The sequence below is a fragment of the Gobio gobio genome, assembly GCF_949357685.1.
Source record: "Gobio gobio genome assembly, chromosome: 2".
NCBI classification, from domain to species: Eukaryota; Metazoa; Chordata; class Actinopteri; order Cypriniformes; family Gobionidae; genus Gobio; species Gobio gobio.
Window position 1 is genome coordinate 70148322 of NC_137098.1, and position 10776 is coordinate 70159097.

Consider the following 10776-nt stretch of genomic DNA (forward strand, 5'->3'; position numbering starts at 1 on the left):
TTCATGAAGATGTGAAATGAAATGTTCAGTTTTTGTTTTAGCTGGTGATTCAATGTTATGAATATTTTGAAGAATGTACTTTGTAGTGATGCTGAACCTGATTGCATATTAGAGAGGTGTCTCTGTTATTAGCTTAACAAAATTGATATTGAGTAAAAAACTAAAGAAAACTGTCAGTACATAATAGTAGCAGCAGCACAAACTACATGCTCCAAAAAAGTAATATTACTGAATCACCTCAACATGATTTCACAAACTATTTAATCAAAAACAACAATGTAACCTTTTATTGCAGGATGGATTACATGTATACTGCATTAGCTTTAGTAAGGTATCCTCAAACTTAATGCTGCATTCACACGGGACGCTTCTCATTTACTTTGAATGGTTGACGTCATGCGTTGCTGAACTGAATTGTGGGTTCCGTCGCGTCGCTTCACTCACGTTGCAAGCGGCAGAAGTTGAAAGGTGTGTTGGACATCAGCTGCGGCTGGATGCAACCAATCGGCGAGAGTAGCCGCGTGCAGGCGAGGAGGAGCTGCAAACGGAGACGTGAAGTCTGACACTTTCTGCTTCCCGCAGTGATGCTTGCACTGTGTTTGCACACTTTATCAGCTGAAGTGAAATAAATGCAATATTTGTCAATGCACAGATGTTTCAGAGACATTTTTTGTCATGTAAAACTTTATGCACTACTTAATACAGCGTGTGTTTGTACAAGAATAAAGTTCAACATACAAGCCTAAACTATCAATGAAGTGGGGGTCTACGTTTTTCATCTGTTTTATTTTGATAAACATGACAATATAACAACGCAACTACATGAAAAGAGATTTAACTGTTATAAAAAAGAGATTTGTGCGCATTAGAGGAACTGAAGGTTTTAGAATAAACACGAAACACATGTGATCGCTGTTATGCGGAGAATCTGGCCAATCGTGGAACGGCTGTGTCATCATCAAAGTCCGTGCAGTCGCTCTGGAGAAACTGCACCGGCTGTATTAGCCGACTGCTCTCGAATCGCTCTCGCAGTGCTTTGATGCCATATGTCACTGTCACGTGGCATTGCCGCTGTTTCAGGTCAGACAAAATTTCTAACCGGCATGACGCCCTGTGTGAATGCAGCGTAAGTGTCTGTGTACATTACATATCCTATTAAAAAAGTGTCTCACCTAGTCCAAGTTTTTCCATTCAAACTCCATTAGGTGGCGAAGGAAGGATGACACTCTGTTGTTGATTACAGTTGTCTTCCTGTTCACAACTTCCCCGGTCTTCCGACTCACTCTGGTTTTGGTGGTGCATCTTGTTCCCTCCTCTGGGTTTTTCCTCACGAAAAAAACTTAAAGCAAGAGAAAATTAAGAGAATAAAGATATTTTAAATTTCATCACCCTTAGTGCCTTTGTTTTAAATGTTTTTGGTAACACTTTAGAATAATGGTCCGTCATTAAACGGATAGTTCACCAAAAAAAAAAAAAAAAGTTAATTGTGTCATTTATTCACCCTGTTGTTCTAAACCTTTTAAAGAATGTTTGTAAACAGACAATTTTGAGGCACCATTCACTTCCATGGTAGGAAAAAATTACTATAGAAGTGAATGGTGCCTCAATCTGTTAGGTTACAAACATTCTTCATCTTCTTTTGTGTTCAGAAATGTATTCAGGTTTGCACTTGAGCAACATTATTCTAAAGTTTTGCCATGTTTTTTTCATAAATTATATTTCATCTGCCAAAATCATCCAAAAATTGTCCAGGACTGCTTCAATTCCAGAAAATAAAATTATAATCTGTCAGTCCTGGACAAACACAGTTTTGGATTATTTTAGTATAATATAATTTATGAAAAAAAAACATGGTACATGGCTAGTTACAGCTAAAAAGAGGTGGAAAAACTAAATAATTGTGTGATTCTGTTAAACAGACCCGACTAAAACATACAAGAAAAAGTTGAATTATCAGTAATATGTGGAGAAACAAAGAGGACTAACGTTACTTACCGTTGTATGAGTTCCAGTGTCGCACAGCACAGGCAGGCTCCTGGTATTCTTATCTAAAATGTCAAATAAATAATGTCAATCCAAATGTAAACTTTGTTTGTTAACGACATTATTTTTGCAACTAGTGGCCAACGTTAATTTACTAACTAACGTCGTCCTAAATGTACGCTTAATATGCTCGATAAACAAAATCTTCATTGTATTGGTAAAGTTAATTCAATAAACTCACTAACGTTAAGTCTTTTTAAAAATAAAACGTTAGGTTTATGTTACCTCAGTTTTAGTACCAAAGCTGAAGCAAATGATAACCTAACGTTATGTAAAGTATGTTGTCCGGGCCGTGAGCTCTCTCCTCGGGCAGTAACGTTACACACGACGCTGGCTGCACTGGTTCCTAATCTAATTCAATAAACTCATTTTTTTTTTTAAATAAAACGTTAGGTTTGCCTCAGTTTTTAACAGCAAAGTTTAAGCAAATGATAACCCAACGTTATGTAAAGTATGTTGTCCGGGCCGTGAGCTCTCTCCTCGGGCAGTAACGTTACACACGACGCTGGCTGCACTGGTTCCTAATCTAATTCAATAAACTCATTTTTTTTTAAATAAAACGTTAGGTTTGCCTCAGTTTTTAACAGCAAAGTTTAAGCAAATGATAACCTAACGTTATGTAAAGTATGTTGTCCGGGCAGAGCCGGATTAAATAAATGGACTACACTAGGCAGGCTGCATTTTTTGGGCCCCCCTCCATCGATGTTATTTATAAATTGAAATCTGAAACTTACCAAAGTTACTAATAAAAGTGAATTCACATTTTACATAGCCTAGTCTTTGGTTACAAATTGTTGTATATTAAACAGTCCATCAGACTATTTTTTGATATTCATTATTTATACGTCATTACATGGCTCTATTAAATGCTATTAAATTATCCTCATCCATTGGGGGTGTCATTGTTAAGGCAGTAGTACCAGTAAATAACCAATAGGTATCAGTAAACTATGTAAACAGAGCAAATAAGTTTATCTTATTTGCTCTGTTTACATTTAATCAACACATTTAATTAAGATTTTCTGCAAAATGCAATAGCTTACAACATTTATAAATGTTGTAATTAAGAACAAGAAGGCAAACATGACCCCTTCACATTCATCAAGACCATTTAGAAACTGTCTAACAATAAATAATAATAAATATAAGGATGGAGGATTTAAACTATGGAAAACTAAAGGTATTCAGACTATTAAAGACTTGTATATGGATGGTATACTTCTTACATTTCAAGAATTGTGTGATAAACACCAGATTCCCTCAAAACATTTAAAAAAAAAATATTCACAGCTTAAAAGTTTTATGTCTTCCAGGTCTACAGATATTATGTACATTCCCAAACTGTCATTAATTAAGGAAATAATTGAAAAAAGAGGTGAAAAGGGCCAATTGTCAAAATATTATAATTTAATAATGTCTAACTATAAAGAGTCTGCTGTAGACAAATTAAACGCATGGAGGAAAGACATTCAAGAATAAATAGAGGAATTTGAATGGACTGAAGCATGTTTAAAAGCGCAAAAACAAATCATAAACACGCGGCTTAAATTATTACAGTATAAATGGTTGACAAGGGTTTATATAACATCTGAAAAACTCAATCATATGTCTAGAAATATTCCTGATATATGTACAAAATGCCAAAATTCTAAAGGAACTCTAATTCACTGTCTATGGGAATGTTCTGATATACAGAAGTTCTGGAAGGATGTCATAAACTGTTTGTCAGAACGGTTTAATCTTAAAATACCACATTGTGCCAAACTTTGTGTACTGGGAATATATCCTACAGGTTTCTCACAAACAAAGAAACACACTAGACTATTGGACTTTGGATTGTTACATGCCAGAAGAGCCATTGCTGAACTGGAAGAGCGTGGAAGCACCTTCTATAAAACAATGGATAAAAGAACTTTCAGAGTGCATTGGACTGGAAAGGCTGACTTATATCTCCAAGAGTAAAATAAAGGACTTTGTACAATAATTGTTTAAAATAATTGTCCCATAATAATTATTATGGGAGCCATACATGATTATTATATCATATGTAAAGTAGGGCCATGCCATTATTCTTTTAATGATTTATTTCTTTTTTTACATTTGTTTTTATCTTTTATTATCATTTTGAATTAGATTTTCTTGTAACTTAATGCTGCGTTCCGCGCGAAACGCGCCTTCTGCGCCGCGGGACCTCCAGACGCGCGTAAACGCGCCTTTCCATTGACTTAACATTGAAATCACTCGCGCCAGACGCTCTATTCGCGTTTGGTGTGAACGAGGCATAAAACTTGACACGGAAATGTTGTTTTACTTATTTTCCGCCGCATCTTCCACCGCGTCTTCGGGCCGTGTCTCCGGGCATGGCTCGGCATTTGGCTCTGCTGACTCGAGCAGGTTCACAGCTGCCCGACAGAAACTTCTATAAAGCCCCCCCGCTGTCTCTTCTTTTGTTCCTCTTCTTTTTTTTCTTTTTACGTTTTGCCGCACCGAAAGCATCTTGAATGTTAGCCTACTCAAAACACCTGCCTGCTAGCTTTGTTGTCCCGCTCTGACCTGATTATAATAAATACAGTCATGGGCTGGCGTTAATGTGACGTAATGTAACAGTCTATGGTTAAGATAAACATCGTCACTATTTTTAGTTAATTAATAAATATTGAAATAAATTGTAGATAGGACATTTGTACATTTTAATTTTTTTTTTTTTTTTTGTCCCTCTGTCTGGGCCCCATCCCGCCAATCGGGCCCTAGGCACGTGCCTAGTTTGCCTTTGCGTTAATCCGGCTCTGTGTCCGGGCCGTGAGCTCTCTCCTCGGGCAATAACGTTACACACAACGCTGGCTGCACTGGTTCCTAATCTAATTCAATAAACTCTTTTTTTAAAATAAAACGTTAGGTTTGCCTCAGTTTTAGCAGCAAAGTTTAAGCAAATGATAACCTAACGTTATGTAACGTGACTGTGAGCTCTCTCCTCGGGCAAACTTAGAACGCTGCACCGGTTCCTAATCTAATTCAATAAATTCATAAAACGTTAGATTTAACGTTACCTCAGTTTTTAGCACCAATGCTGACAAGCTAAAATTGGGGTGCAGACAACCGCGGATAGTACAAATCACACTTACCTTGCTTGTTTGCCGTTCTCACGGGGGATGAAAAAATCTTCGCAGGGTGTCCGGACACAGCTCTCATGTTCTCTGGAACCGTGAGCTCTCTCCTCGGGTGAAACTTTCAACGCTGCACTGATGGTTCCTAATATAAATCTAAAGCAAATCCTGTCGATCCCAATTGTGCCAAATAGGCCGTTGTGGTAAATACAGTATTATACTTTATTTTTTAAAAATACAGGAAATCACTGTATTTGGTGTTTGACGTCATAGAAAATACCCATGATGCAACGGGAATTACAGTTATTTACTGTAAAGAGAATTTACAGTATTATACTGGGTGATATATAGTAAATAACTGTACAAATTACAGAAATGTCTAACAGTGCATCTATGGGGCATGTTGTCACATTTCCCTTCCATTCTCTCGGGGTAAATCAAGAAAAAGGTAAACATTGTATTAATGAAACAAAACCCCATAATTGTACTAGACATGTGGGGAATTCATGTGGGAAAAATAAATACTCTGAACCCCAAGTGGATTTACACAAACTGAGACAGTCAGAAAGTGTTGGTTGTGCCCCGCTCTCCCTATAGTTTGAAAGGCTTGCTCGCTCAACTGTGAGGTAGAATATCCTCCGACTGGAGATTTGAGGCCATAATCAAACACTGTTCACTGATATTTATCTTTATTTCACAGTGTTGAATCCCATCTGCGTCATTGTGATCACATATACTTCAAACAGCTTCATTAAGGCTTTTAGAAAGATATTGATATATTATGTTCTCGTCTCATCTTTACAGAGAATGAGCATTTCTATTCATTTTCCACTAAATTATGAGTTCTGAAGAGTTTTGAGCGCTCTCTCTCGTCATACTGCCATCACAATATTTAGAAATATAACCAGAAATGTCATCAAAATGATTAAATATATATATATATATATATATATATATATATTATGGCATGCCATTCAGGAAATTATTATATTTATAATATGATTATTTGAATATATGGAATGAAAGTCTGAATATATGGAATGAAAGTCTGAATATATGGAATGAAAGTATGAATATATGGAATGAAAGTATGAATATATGGAATGAAAGTCTGAATATATGGAATGAAAGTCTGAATATATGGAATGAAAGTCTGAATATATGGAATGAAACTTGAATATATGGAATGAAACTTGAATATATGGAATGAAAGTCTGAATATATGGAATGAAAGTCTGAATATATGGAATGAAAGTCTAAATATATGGAATGAAAGTATGAATATATGGAATGAAACTTGAATATATGGAATGAAACTTGAATATATGGAATGAAAGTCTGAATATATGGAATGAAAGTATGAATATATGGAATGAAAGTATGAATATATGGAATGAAACTTGAATATATGGAATGAAACTTGAATATATGGAATGAAAGTCTGAATATATGGAATGAAAGTATGAATAGCCTATATGAATCCGGGTAGGTCCGTGTACGTTTTGATCGTTTGATTTCCTATTTGAAATGAAATAAGCAGAAATGAGAAAATGGCTCCTTTATTGGTTTTTTCGTTTAAAAAAAACGATTTGATTTTTCGTTTTTCGTTTCACGGGTAAAAAACGGATAAATGACTTCAAAATTCGTTTTCCACATGTGGGTGGTCATGAGACGCCCCTTTCCGCTGATTGGTCAAGCAAATCTGAGCATGTGACGTCATCAGCCCTTCCCCAGTTCTGTGTAACAAAATAATAGTCTTCTTAAACTGTACAGGGCATGGACTTTCTTCTGTGCAACTTAACGCGTTTCACAGAAAAAGTTATATCAGAAATATTAAATATTAATCTGCACCCAGCCTGATTTATTTAGCTGTGTGGAGTAGGCTAAATATGTGTGGTGAAGCTGCGCAAGACAGCGAAGAGCGGGTGACCATGCAATGTTCAGACAAGTGTTATACGCAGCAGTCATAACTTTTCTTTACAATTCGCTCGGTTTTGGACAAGGGATGGTCATTGCTGTAGGCCTAATACATATCGGCATATGGGTAGCGATGATGGTGATTTTAAATTTTACTATAACTGTAATCAGAGCCGCGAAGCAAGGAGATGACTGACAGGACGATAGCGGAGGCAAGCGCAAGATAACTTTTGTTAATAAAAAATATTGATTTGTTTAATGTAAGAGTTTGTCTTTGTTTTATTGTTGTTGTTTTCAATCAAATAATAGTGAACCACAAACTGAGCATTCGTTTTAAAGAGGAATTTCCAAAGATTTTATATTTATTAATGTGAGTATTTTGTCATCCGTTTTTTTTTTTAAATAAAAGTTTAATATATATAGGTTTTTTTTTTATTGTAGGCCTACATTTTTTTTGTAGTTGAGTTTTCATTAAAAATGGTAATGCCGGTAATGATGGAAATTCATGGTATGCGGGTGTATCATGTAATTTGCTTATTCGTTTTGTTAATAACGATATATATAATAATAGTATATAATGTTAATAATGTTTGTTTTGTTCAAAGGGTGGAGGAAGATCAAAATAACCACTACAGCTGCTGAACGTCATTGACAAATCTTTTCTTGATAAATGTATGGATAACACAAGTTATGGTGTTGTCACAATTAATCAAAATATCCAACTTTAACATTGCTAAATGGCATCTATAAAATTATGATTTTCTCTTCTATTTAAATGCACATTTCTTTTTACAGTTTTTCTCTATTTTTCCAACAAAAATAGCTTCAAACAAAGTATAGGTTTCTTTCTTGCATAATTCAGCGTTTTTGAACAGTTGGATGATTCTAGAATCCATTACGCTGCCAACTATAGCTACTGGCAGTTTTATAATTTCATAGGCCTGGAATAATACAATTTTTCCCAAAATTTCATATTTCTATAATTAAAATATTATATTTAGAACATAAATCTAAAAATCTCATTAGCCTACATTATTTAGGCAATTGTAATTACAGTGTAAGTGGATTTTGATAAATGGTAAGATAGATTTTGTTGATATTGATTTCATTTAATTCTTATAACAGCCATGTATCGTGGTAAATAGTGTAATTACTTAAAAAGATGGTCAACAATATGTAACTTTACTTTATAAGAGGTGTGCCCTAAAAAGTGAGCATGCAATTTTGAAAACACCAAAGCGCACGTTCTTTAGTCTGTTTGGATACTTCAAACACAAGTTTGCACTGCCTGTTTGGTTTACCTGTGTAGCCTACACATTAGTAACATGCGTTTTGTCCGACTCATAGCGCGCGTCCTCGATGCTTGATTTACCATAGCCTAAGCGCGCGTTCTTAACGCGTTTTCCTTGACCCCGAAGCCCATGTTAAGAAAGCGCGTTTTTGTGGTAGGCTAAACCACGCGTCAAGGACGTGCGTTTTGCTGTCAAATCGCCGGCACCCACGCAAGGCGCGCCCGCTCGCGATATTCCATTATTGTCCAAAATTCTATTATGGAATCTTATGAGGCATAATGAGGGCGCCTACTCTAGCCTGTTAGTCACACAGAGTCATTGTTTGAAGCTATTTTTGTTGGAAAAATAGAGAAAACTGTAAAAAGAAATGTGCATTTAAATAGAAGAGAAAATCATAATTTTATAGATGCCATTTAGCAACGTTAAAGTTGGATATTTTGATTAATTGTGACAACACCATAACTTGTGTTATCCATACATTTATCAAGAAAATATTTGTCAATGACGTTCAGCAGCTGTAGTGGTTATTTTGATCTTCCTCCACTCTTTGAACAAAACAAACATTATTAACATTATATACTATTATTATATAAATCGTTATTAACAAAACGAATAAGCAAATTACATGATACACCCGCATACCATGATTTTCCATCATTACCGGCATTACCATTTTTTATGAAAACTCAACTACAAAAAAAATGTAGGCCTACAATAAAAAAAAAAACCTATATATATTAAACTTTTATTTAAAAAAAAAAAACGGATGACAAAATACTCACATTAATAAATATAAAATCTTTGGAAATTCCTCTTTAAAACGAATGCTCAGTTTGTGGTTCACTATTATTTGATTGAAAACAACAACAATAAAACAAAGACAAACTCTTACATTAAACAAATCAATATTTTTTATTAACAAAAGTTATCTTGCGCTTGCCTCCGCTATCGTCCTGTCAGTCATCTCCTTGCTTCGCGGCTCTGATTACAGTTATAGTAAAATTTAAAATCACCATCATCGCTACCCATATGCCAATATGTATTAGGCCTACAGCAATGACCATCCCTTGTCCAAAACCGAGCGAATTGTAAAGAAAAGTTATGACTGCTGCGTATAACACTTGTCTGAACATTGCATGGTCACCCGCTCTTCGCTGTCTTGCGCAGCTTCACCACACATATTTAGCCTACTCCACACAGCTAAATAAATCAGGCTGGGTGCAGATTAATATTTAATATTTCTGATATAACGTTTTCTGTGAAACGCGTTAAGTTGCACAGAAGAAAGCCCATGCCCTGTACAGTTTAAGAAGACTATTATTTTGTTACACAGAACTGGGGAAGGGCTGATGACGTCACATGCTCAGGTTTGCTTGACCAATCAGCGGAAAGGGGCGTCTCATGACCGCCCACATGAGGAAAACGAATTTTGAAGTCATTTATCCGTTTTTTACCCGTGAAACGAAAAACGAAAAATCAAGCCGAAATCTCGTTTTTTCGTTTTTTTTAAAACGAAAAAACGAATAAAGGAGCCATTTTCTCATTTCTGCTTATTTCATTTCAAATAGGAAATCAAACGATCAAAACGCACGGACCACGCAAGATACCCTGATTGTCTGAATATATGGAATGAAAATCTGAATATATGGAATGAAACATGATATGAAATTAAACTGTAATATATGGAATGAAAATCTGAATATATGGAATGAAAATCTGAATATATGGAATGAAAGTCTGAATATATGGAATGACGCTTGAATATATTGAATGAAAATCTGAATATATTGAATGAAACTTGAATATATGGAATGAAAGTGCAAATGTGATCAAATTTAATGAAGTATATTTACATCCATGTTATCAGAACAACAGCCTGCTCAATTTGATGACTTTAAAATGGCATTGCATGACATTTTCCAATACTTTGTTGAACTACAAAACTTTTTAGCAACAGCTGGTCATACGCCAAACAACACAAACAGTTTGGAGTCTACATCCCGTCATCTTGAGGATCATGTTTCCATTATTGCAACATTCTTAGTTCTTATGAATAATCATGCTCAACAAAATGTTGCTGAAAGAATATTATGCAACATTTTGGAAGGAATTTATGAATCTCTTAGGGAGATGTTGGCTGAAATAGCACTCCAGGTGGAAGATATACCAGTGCATGGCATAGGGGCACATTCTGCATCAGAGAGAGGAAGGCTGAGGTAAGTGATGATATTGGAATTGTATGTAGATAGAGGATGATGCAACAGTACTGTACTCTCTTTGCAAGTTGCAAACAAAATAATTAATACAAATAATTAAAACTATGTGAATTAACACAATTTGTTTTCTCCTGTAAGGTACAATATACCAGCTGCTCTGTTGATTCAAATGCGGGACTTAGGGTTTAGCTGGATGGCCATATC

General features: G+C 35.3%; 1 long non-coding RNA gene across 1 annotated transcript; it reads right to left on the minus strand.

Moving 5' to 3' along the window:
- Positions 1-482: 482 nt before the first annotated feature.
- On the minus strand, positions 483-5218 carry LOC307142431. The gene is made up of 4 exons (XR_013818468.1): positions 5166-5218; positions 1996-2048; positions 1173-1339; positions 483-615 (listed from the first exon to the last, which is right to left on the minus strand). It is a non-coding gene; the product is annotated as an uncharacterized lncRNA (long non-coding RNA).
- Positions 5219-10776: the final 5558 nt, after the last annotated feature.